The following is a 12,072-nucleotide window of genomic DNA, read 5'->3' as shown; positions in this document are numbered from 1 at the left end:
CCATCTCCGTATCCCGGACCGGGAATACACGAATTTATTTAATTAGTTTAGTTCTCGTTTTGTCGCTTGCTTGATTGTTTCCCTGTTAAATTCTATATCTATATACGTATATAATTTTTTGTTGAGCTCTCTATTCTTATTTCCTATTTCCCTATTATCATTTTATCTGTGCTAGTGATTTCTGCATTTTCTATCTTGGACATGGTTTGGTCTTTTCCGATTTTAAGACAAAAGTTTATTTGTTTGTTCACTTTGAGTTTCTGCCTTTGTACAGTATACAGTATGTATATCACTTCCACCTGAACAGTGATCTACATGATCTAAGTATATTCTGTCTCAATCTACAGTCGAAGTTTTCGTCTAGTACAATCGATTTCCTAACTAGTAATTTGTAGGGGACACTAGAGACATCTCCCTAGCGCCCAGGGGGAAATCCCTAGATGGAGTTGGGGTGGCAACCGTGTACGGCGTCACGCCACGACAGTCGGAATAAAGCTCTGAGACAAGGAACACGTGTCGTACTGGTATTCCCGTTTATCCCTACGCATCCCTATAAATTCTTTTAGGTTATGATGGTCCTTGTGGTGACAGAGTGTAAGTCCCTAGCCTGTTTTCTGTATAGTTTATGAACGCTCTATGTTCATGATGTAGTTACCATAGATTGGCGATGTGGCGGCACCGTCGCAGGCGTAGCAAGCGCCATCTAGTTAAGTCCCTAGTTTTAGTTAGTTTAAGTAAGATCTAAGTCACTAGTTGGTAGTATTGAATTTAAATTGGCGCACCCCCTTTTTCTTGACCCAGGGATTTTTAAGGATTTTTAGGGGCCAGTTCTGTTCGACGCCTACGCAAAGCTAGATGTAAGGAAGCAGAAGTGCTTAAATAGTCTTTTTTAATACAACAACAGAATTGAATTTTATACACCACACGCTGTAGTCGAACAGAACTGACCCCTAAAAATCCTTGGACCAAGAAAAAGGGGGTGCGCCAACTTCGATCTAATATTACCAACTAGTGACTCAGATCTTACTTAAAGTAACTAGAAACTAACTAAAACTAGGGACTTAACTAGATGGCGCTTGCTACGCCTATGACGTTAGCCGCCACAAGCGTGTGGTGGTTTGTATTGTCATTGTCTCCCCAGGAGGAATAAATATGCAAACTATTGCACTGAATAAAACTCGTTATTTTTCCGTGGTACACGTCTTTTACTAACGACTTTTACTTGTCCTAAAATCCCTAACCTATGAGTAGAAACTAACTAACCTAACTTAACCTAGTTGACATAAGATGGCGCGTCGAACGCCGGCAACAATGGTCGCTGGTCGCTACAAGCGTGTAGCGGTATACCCGAGGTATAAGAACAGTAATCTCCACGTGTTTCATTTTTTCTGTAGGCTTTTATTCTCCTTACATCTATTCTCTCGGGAGTACAACACCGAACAGAAAGAAATAAAGGAAAGACTGTTGTACCTAAAACTAACTTAACCTAGACGTACAACTACCTACTGCATTTATATCTAATGCCAACCTTAGGAAAATATATATCTAGTTCTTAACCTAGTTACTTATTCTATAGGAGGGTACCGCTACAAGCGATGCGAGTGTTGCGCCATCTGTAGGAGACGATATATATTAGTCGCTGAAGAGACGCTTTCTTCTGTTTGGTGACTAACAGGTGTAACGCGTCACGATAATGAGCTGAAAAAGTCTGTAGGCGCTGGCCTACGTATATGGGCACAGGGTTGTACACAATAATTACACGTGGCTTAGCGGACGAGTGCTTTATTGGACCGTCTCTCAGGCTTGCTCGGGGAAGACCTCCCGATTCTCTCTTGTCTCTCGAGGCCCAGGGAGTACCTAGGGACAAATTCCCTATAGCATCCCGGCCTCTCTCAACGGTTGGCATCGGCGCCAATCGCGCCATCTGCGGGAGTAACTAGGGAGTTACTTCACGCACCCTACAAGTCTTTTAATAAACGTTGATATTGTTACGAACATTTAGTAATTTCCCTATATCGCCTACATTCTGAACCGATTGGATTTACAAATAAATTATACACCTGATTTTCAAACATGCATTATATTTTATTTTCACGTTTTATAGCGGCAGCATTGCACCATTGGAAAAATGAAAAAAACAGGCCAAATCATTTTGAACATGCAATTGGCATTTGAAACTATAAGCACAGATTATATTGAAAACTTAATAAATAATATGTCAGGACGTTTAGAGGCAGTAATTAGTGTTGGGAACCGAGTAAGAAACTCGTAGACTGTCTCTATATTAAAGATGTAGTATATTTTGTAATGGTTTCGAATATTCCTCGGTTGCAACTAGAATTCTACGATAATTACATAATAGCGTGTTATTGCAAAACTAGAAAGTAGTTTTTAAATTTAATGTTGGCGTTACAACATCGCTAACAATTAATGCCATAAAATTGATATGCATATAGCGTTTTATTATCGTCGATCAATAATAAACATTCTAAAATTATATTTATAATTACGTGATTATGTTTATAATTACGTTTTAATAGGTAATTTAAACATAGCACTTTCTAGAAATCACCTGCATCGTCTTGTTAGAAGAAAAATGATCTTTCAGTCCTAAATTTATATAATTTCTTTTTAATAGTTATTTCCGTATATCGAATAAGATTACCGAACGTGAAATTGAACGTAAAATACATACAGGGTGTTCGGCCACCCCTGGGAAAAATTTTAATGGAAGATTCTAGAGGCCAAAATAAGACGAAAATCAAGAATACCAATTTGTTGATGGAGGCTTTGTTAAAAAGTTATTAACGTTTAAAGTTCCGTCCATACTGAATTTTTTTCTCGAAAATGCGCAGGATTTCGGGGGTATGTGTATTCACCAAAAATGATTGTAATTGATCCCCGCATCCGAAAATAATTTTTCCAAACCGATTTGAAATTTTTTTTTTCGTCGAAAAATTTAGGCATCTAATTATTAGATTTTCGGTAAGGAATTTTTTTCTCGAAAATGCGTAGGATTTCGGGAGTATGTGTAATGACCAAAAATAATTGTAATTGACCCCCGCAACCGAAAATAATTTTTTAGAACGATTTGAAAAATTTTTTTTTCGCCGAAAAATTTCAACACCTATCCGATTTTTTTTCTCGAAAGTGGTTAGGATTTCGGAGGTATGTGTATTCACAAAAAATGATTGTAATTGACCCCCGCAAATGAAAATAATTTTTCCAGAACGATTTGAAATTTTTGAATTTAATTGTTAATAACTTTTTAACGAAGCCTCCGTCAACAAATTGGTATTCTTGATTTTCGTCTTATTTTGGCCTCTAGAACCACTCATTAAAATTTTTTCCAGGGGTAGCCGAACACCTTGTATAATAGTTTTTACGATTTTAATATTGTTTTTTATACGAAAAGAAAAAATGAATTTTTGCAACAGTCAGAATTGTTGATTCATTGTTCACCGTGTCGCAATAATATTTCGCGAACGAGAAGCAAGTTGTACGTACCTAGATAACATTTTATTTTAAAGGAAAGAAAATGTTGTATTATTGTTTGTTCGTTGCAGAAGGGAAAACATTTTCCCGTAAGAAACCATCGGTAGTCTGTTCAGGTATTGTCTTCCAAATATACGTTTTTCCAGTTGCATCTTATCATTATAAGAATCGGTCATCGTATGTGGAAATACAAACACTCCTTTTCTTCGTGCCAGTTTCTTTATTATTTTAGACCGCCCCGCTTACGACCACCATCTGCACGCATACCGACGTCTCCCCAGCCATTCGATATCTAAGAAAATCGACGATCCTCGAGTCGAACGGGTGTTGGCCACGCCAAAAGATGTCTTCTTTGGATCGAATTTCGTTTAAGGGAAAAACCGGAAAAGGGGCGACATTTAAAAGTTGCTCTTAACTCGAGACGAGTGCAAAATACCGAAGTATTTAGATAGATCCTTTCTCATTCTTGTTACACGTTATTACGCTCGAAAATTGTATACAGGGTGTTCGGACAACCCTGGGAAAAATTTTAATGGGAGATTCTAGAGGCCAAAATAAGACGAAAATCAAGAATACCAATTTGTTGACGAAAGCTTCGTTAAAAAGTTATTAACAATTAAATTAAAAAATTTCAAATAGTTCTAAAAAAAATTATTTTCTGTTGCGGTGGTCAATTACAATCATTTTTGGTGAAAACACATACCTCCGAAATCCTAACCACTTTCGAGAAAAATATTGGGAAGGTGCTGAAATTTTCGGCGAAAAAATAAATTTTTCAAATCGTTCTAAAAAAATTATTTTCAGTTGCAGGAGTCAATTACAATAATTTTTGATGAATAGACATACCCTCGAAATCCTACCCAGTTTCTAGAAAAAAATTCAGTACGGGCTGCACTTTAAACGTTAATAACTTTTTAACAAAGTGTATGAAAGTTGAATTTATGAAGTAATTATTGGTTTCAGACGGACAACGATCCGAAGCATACAGTTACTAACCTAACATATGTAAGCTTAACACATCACTTGTTATTTCTATCATACAAAAGGCATCAGTTTAACATAGATATTTCATTAATTGAATATTATAAAACATTTAGTATCGTAAAACATGCATATAGAAAGAAGTCTACTGTCCATTACATTATCAACAAAATTAAATAAGCAATGTTGATAATAAGCCCCGTTCTGGGCATCCAGAGTAGCTAAAAGGAAAAAAAGAAAAGTCAATTATATGATAAATCAAACGAGATCCGAAGCATAGGGTCAAAGAAAACAAAGAATGGATAGTGTATAATGTTCCACACATCTTGTCACATCCACCAAAAAATCTCAACTCAATCCTTATGGAACATTTATGGGACGAAGTAGGCAGACGATTAAAAAATACAATGTGCCGACTTTTCATTAAAACTTTCAATTATTTAATTTAAATAACTATGAAATATTTTGTTCAAATACTTTTGTGAGCCATTTCTGATACGTATTTACAATAAATACGTGTATTGTAAAAACGGTATATATTGTTGAATTATTTTCTTCTTTTATTTAAATACTCTTAGGTCCCATTCCTTGTTACATGTATCATATTTGATCAAATGCTTCAGTTTAACATAGATATTTAATTGGTCGAATGTTATAAAAATATTAAGCGTTCGAATTAGTACTTTCGTGTACGAGTGTATATCAGAAGATTGTGCGAATTATGATTATGGCGTAACGATAATAGGAGAAATTGCGCGTAAACGTTCGTCGACAACACGAGTCGCAGCAATGAAAACAGTTCCCCGGAAGAAAAGTAAAAAGAATGGGCGATACCTTTTGTCGGGTATCGTCTGACGCGCGGCTGAGAGCATACTTCGTTCGGAAAAAAAGAAGCGGCGCTATTCTTGCGACCAGGTGTGAGCCTGTAACGCCAGTGTAAATATACAACACTTATGCTTTTCCGACGAAGCCTCTCCGAAAACTATTAACGTACCCCCTCCCATAACCTATATCTTTCGGTTTTGTCGACCCATTCTTTACTTTTGATCTCGTTTACTCTTTTACCAGAGTAAACTTTAATCCTTTGATAGCATTAAGTGGCACACATTGGAGAACTCGATCGGGTAATCGCGATTCTGCATACTCGACGTTGCAAAAATAGGTGTTTTTCGTAAATTCTTCGTTCTTCCAAGGAAGCTTTCAGTATCTACAAGAATGATAAGTAATGCATTAAAAAGCGAAATTATGACAATGTGTTTATCTTTTAGGAATACAGGTGTAGCATGGAAAGTATAAAGTTACAGAGTAAAGTATAATAGTGATTAGACAGATACAGAATTATTTTAATAAACCGTACAAAAGGACAAAAACAAATGAGAATGCAATAACAGAACATACAAGAGATAAACAGTCGAAAGTATGCTGCTTGTACCATGGACGTCACAATGTTGCGTAGAGACTCGTTTTTTAGCGCCCCCTTGATGTGGTTCACAAAGCATTCCAGTGGCGCCCTGTTTGAACAAAGTAAACTTGTTGGGCATTTAATAAGTGGGTATGTACAGTATGGAGACAAATAGTCCACACAAGTGGAATTTTAATTTAAGTATTATTTATGATATACGTAGTATTGTGTACAATATGGCTTTTGACAAAAAATATTAAATTTGTATTATTGTCATTATTTTCGGATAATCGCGATTCTGCAAACGCGACGTTGCGAACATAGTGTTTTCAGTGAATTCTTCGTTCTTCCAAGGAAGCTTTCTATATCTACAAGAATAATAAATAATGCATTGAAAAGCGAAATTATGACAATGTGTTTATATCTTCTAGGAATACAGGTTTAGCATGGAAAGTATGATGTTACAGGGTAAGGTATAATAGTGATTAGTCTGATACAGAATTATTTTAGTAAACCGTACAAAAGGATAAAAACAATCAGAATGCAATAACAGAAACACAAAGGATATAAACAGTCGAAAGTATGCTGCTTGTACCATGGACGTCACAATGTTGCATAGAGACTCGTTTTTCAGCGCCCCCTTAAAGGGTTTCGCAAAACATTCCAGTGGCGCCCTCTTTGAACAAAGTAATCTTGTTTGGACATTTAATAAGTGGGTATGTACAGTATGTAGAAAAACTGACCACACACGTGAAACTTTAATTTAAATATTATTTATGATATACGTAGTATTGTGTACAATATGGATTCTTATAAAAAATATTAAATTCGTATTATTGTCATTATTTTGTTTAATACATAGTTTCTTAGTGGAATCACTTTTGCAACGCGACTAGTAATTAACAAACTATTTTCTAGACTTAATATTTGGTCCACGCACCTTTAGCTTCTATAAGGACTAAAACAAGTCATTATCACTAAACAATTTTTAATCTAAAACAATTTTTGCAGTATTTTTAAGTAAAAATATTTTGTACTTTGTTATTTCAGGACCCTGGAGTCACAATAGCCTACCGTCAAAGAGATGAAATCCGTATAAACATCTTAGTCAGCTCTGGGACTAACATCTTAGACTGCTGACTATGCAGTTCAAAGTATAACTTCACACAAAATTCTCATTCTGTATACGTGATAGTAGTATTACCTAAAATACTGCAAAAATTGTTTTACATTAAAAATTGTTTAGTAATAATGACTTGTTTCAATCATTATAGAAGCCAAAGGTTCGTGAACCAGAAATTAAGTCTGCAAAATAGTTTATCAAACATTAGTCGTGTTGCAAAAGTGATCCCACTAAGAAATTATATATTGAACAAAATAATAACAGTAATACGACTAATATTTTTCATAAAAAGTCAAATTGTACACAATACTACGTATATCATAAATAATACTTAAATTAAAATTCCACTTGTATGGTCTATTTGTCTCCATACTGTACATACCCACTTATTAAATGTCCAAACAAGTTTACTTTGTTCAAACAGGGCGCCACTGGAATGCTTTGTGAACCCCATCAAGGGGGCGCTAAAAAACGAGTCTCTATGCAACATTGTGACGTCCATGCTACAAGCAGCATACTTTCGACTGTTTATCTCTTGTATGTTCCGTTATTGCATTCTCATTTGTTTTTGTCCTTTTGCACGGTTTATTAAAATAATTCTGTATCTGTCTAATCACTATTATACCTTACTCTGTAACATCATACTTTCCATGCTACACCTGTATTCCTAAAAGATAAACGCATTGTCATAATTTCGCCTTTGAATGCATTACTTATCATACTTGTAGATATAGAAAGCTTCCTTGGAAGAACGAAGAATTCACTGAAAACACCTATGTTCGCAACGTCGCGTTTGCGGAAACGCGATTATCCGAAAATAATGACAATAATACAATATTTTTTGTCAAAAGCCATATTGTACACAATACTACATATATCATAAATAATACTTAAATTAAAATTCCACTTGTGTGGTCTATTTGTCTCCATACTGTACATACCCACTTATTAAATGTCCAAACAAGTTTACTTTGTTCAAACAGGGCGCCACTGGAATGCTTTGTGAACCCCCATCAAGGGGGCGCTGAAAAACGAGTCTCTACGCAACATTGTGACGTCCATGGCACAAGCAGCATACTTTCGACTGTTTGTATCTTGTGTGTTCCGTTATTGCATTCTCATTTGTTTTTGTCCTTTTGCACGGTTTATTAAAATAATTCTGTATCTGTCTAATCACTATTATACTTTACTCTGTAACATCATACTTTCCATGATACACCTGTATTCCTAAAAGATAAACGCATTGTCATAATTTCGCTTTTGAATGCATTACTTATCATTCTTGTAGATACAGAAAGCTTCCTTGGAAGAACGAAGAATTTACGAAAAACACCTATTTTTGCAACGTCGAGTATGCAGAATCGCGATTACCCTATCGAGTTCTTCAATGTGTGCCACTTAATGCTATCAAAGGATTAAAGTTTACTCTGGTAAAAAAGTAAACCAGATCGAAAGTAAAGAATGGGTCGACAAATCCGAAAGATATAGGTTATGGGAGGGGGGTACGTTAATAGTTTTCGGAGAGGCTTCGTCGGAAAAGCATAAGTGTTGTATATTTACACTGGCGTTACAGGCTCACACCTGGTCGCAAGAATAGCGCCGCTTCTTTTTTTCCGAACGAAGTATGCTCTCAGCCGCGCGTCAGACGATCCCCGACAAAAGGTATCGCCCATTCTTTTTACTTTTCTTCCGGGGAACTGTTTTCATTGCAGCGACTCGTGTTGTCGACGAACGTTTACGCGCAATTTCTCCTATTATCGTTACGCCATAATCGTAATTCGCACAATCTTCTGATATACACTCGTACACGAAAGTACATATTCGAACGCTTAATATTTTTATAACATTCGACCAATTAAATATCTATGTTGAACTGAAGCATTTGATCAAATATGATACATGTAACAAGGAATGAGTCCTAAGAGTATTTAAATAAAAGAAGTAAATAATTCAACAATATATACCGTTTTTACAATATACGTATTCATTGTAAATACTTATCAGAAATGGCTCACAGAAGTATTTGAACAAAATATTTAATAGTTATTTAAATTAAATAATTGAAAGTTTTAATGAAAAGTCGGCACATTGTATTTTTTAATCGTCTGCCTACTTCGTCCCATAAATGTTCCATAAGGATTGAGTTGAGATTTTGTGGTGGATGTGACAAGATGTGTGGAACATTATACACTATCCATTCTTTGTTTTGTTTGATCCTATGCTTCGGATCTCGTTTGATTTATCATATAATTGCCATTTCTTTTTTTCCTCTTAGCTACTCTGGATGCCCAGAACGGGGCTTATTATCAACCTTGCTTATTTAATTTTGTTGATAATGTAATGGACAGCAGACTTATTTCTATATGCATGTTTTACGATACTAAATGTTTTGTAATATTCAATTAATGAAATATCTATGTTAAACTGATGCCTTTTGTATGATAGAAATAACAAGTGATGTGTTCAGTTTACATAAGTTAGGTTAGTAACTGTATGCTTCGGATCGTTGTCCGTCTGAAACCAATAATTACTTCATAAATTCAACTTTCATACACTGTCCTGTCCTATGAAACTTTAATTAGTTTGTTTTGTCCATTATCCCAGTAACGATCTCAAGATTTCTCGCTTCGTCATATCCAGTTCCAAACTAATACCGATTGTTAGAAGTATAGCGCCATTTGTTTCTGCGCCACCTAGCGTTCTTTTGACTTACTATTTTCTGTAACGTGTGTCTTATGTCTGTAAGCCTCGTATTACTGAGAGGAAGTCGAGTTTTGCTCATTTGAATCCCCAAATTCCCACAGTTTTCATTCCTACAAACATTTCCACGTCCATCGTTACCAAAAACGTTAAATTTATTCTTAAAGAAGAATAATACTGTATCAGACGAATTATTTTTAAAAATAAACTGTACGGCGAATTTTATTTCTCTGACTAATAGCTTTTTTCTTTGATCTTATTAAATTTATATTTTTATTAATAGATGTAATGAAATGGGATCTTTAAGTATTTCTCATATATTTGCATATTAAATGCATTCTGTACATTTTTGAAAATTTAAATTTCGAGTAAATGCATAAAAATTCGTTGTCTAGCTATAAATGTAAGCATTCGATTTAGAGAAAACAAGTACTGAAATTTTGAGCATGAAATATAATATATTAGTTCCTCCATCATTTTTTGGAACGTATATAAAATGGTAGTAGAATACGCTTATTACAAGCAAGGTTTTAATTGATAAATTGATAAATTTATTTCTTTTTTTATTCTAAAACGAATCGTGTAACAGAGTTTGTGTGTTATTTATCGTAAATTAATGTTTTTTTTTCATACGAAGCTTCGTTTTTAGGGTTGTATCAATTTTGAAAATTCACCGAGTACGCATTTAGTTCAGATGTAATTTTATCGAACGCCGTTTGAGACGGTTATCGTGTTTGCATACAAAGTCTATGCAATTCCACCGGTAGTGAGGTTTTAAAAGATACGAGAGACAGTTTAAGCATATTTATTTAATTAGATTGCTACTACTGTGCCCCGAACTTTTAAGATTCTTTTATCGTACAGAATTGCAAAGATCTGTGTAGAAGAGCGGTATCTGCCAAATAATCATAATATATACAAAAAAAAAATGGCTGAAAAAAAACTTGGTATAAAAGAAAAATTGTTTGGTTTTCTCTATGTTTTCTAAAACAAAAAGATCAATAACGATATTCAATAAGCATTTTTAGTTAAAGATTAGAAATCTTCAGGATCCATTCGACGGTGTATAGAGTTCGGAAAATTTTATAATAATGAATTAAAATGATAAACTCCCATTCGAAAATTAATTTCTCTTTACGTATCAATTTGTAAATTAATTTCGTTAATTGGAATCTATTTCCAAATTTTTTAAATTCATATCGAGGTAAAATTAGCAAAATCAAAGTTAAAAATTTGTATTTCTGTCGATGAATGAAACTTTACCATCTGCGACATTTAAATTTGTAAATTAAAATCGATAAAAAAAAGTTTAAAAGTCAAAATTAAAAATTTGTATTCCTATCGATAAATAAAATTTTACCATCTACGACATTGAAATTTGTAAATTAATTTGTATATTATAATCTATTGACAAATTTTTTAAATTGATATGCAGGTAAAATAAGCAAAATCAAAATTAAAAATTTGTATTTTTATTGGTGAATAAAATTTTGCCATTTTCGATGTATCAATTTATAAATTAGAATCTATCGACAAATTTTTTAAAATCTGATATCAATGTAAAAGTACCAAAATCAAAATAAAAAATTTGTATTCCTAACGATGAATAAAATTTTATGCCACATTTAAATTTGCGTATCAATTTATAAATTAGAATCCATCAACAAATTTTTAAAAATCTGATATCAATGTAAAAGTACCAAAATCAAAGTTAAAAATTTGTATTCGTATCGCGGTGAATAAAATTTTACCATCTGCGATATTTCAATTTGTTAATTAATTTGTATATTATAATCTATTGACAAATTTTTTAAATTGATATGCAGGTAATATTAGCAAAATCAAAATTAAAAATTTGTATTTTTATTGGTGAATAAAATTTTGCCATCTTCGATGTATCAATTTATAAATTAGAATCTAGCGACAAATTTTTTAAAATCTGATATCAATGTAAAAGTACCAAAATCAAAATAAAAAATTTGTATTCCTAACGATGAATACAATTTTATGCCACATTTAAATTTGCGTATCAATTTATAAATTAGAATCCATCAACAAATTTTTAAAAATCTGATATCAATGTAAAAGTACCAAAATCAAAGTTAAAAATTTGTATTCGTATCGCGGTGAATAAAATTTTACCATCTGCGATATTTCAATTTGTTAATTAATTTGTATATTATAATCTATTGACAAATTTTTTAAATTGATATGCAGGTAATATTAGCAAAATCAAAATTAAAAATTTGTATTTTTATTGGTGAATAAAATTTTGCCATCTTTGATGTATCAATTTATAAATTAGAATCTATCGACAAATTTTTTAAAATCTGATATCAATGTAATAGTACCAAAATCAAAATTAAAAATT

Source organism: Colletes gigas, unplaced genomic scaffold, assembly GCF_013123115.1.
Source record: "Colletes gigas isolate AHSC1104 unplaced genomic scaffold, ASM1312311v1 Colletes_gigas_Sc00015, whole genome shotgun sequence".
Taxonomy (NCBI): domain Eukaryota; kingdom Metazoa; phylum Arthropoda; class Insecta; order Hymenoptera; family Colletidae; genus Colletes; species Colletes gigas.
This window is presented reverse-complemented; position numbering follows the sequence as displayed.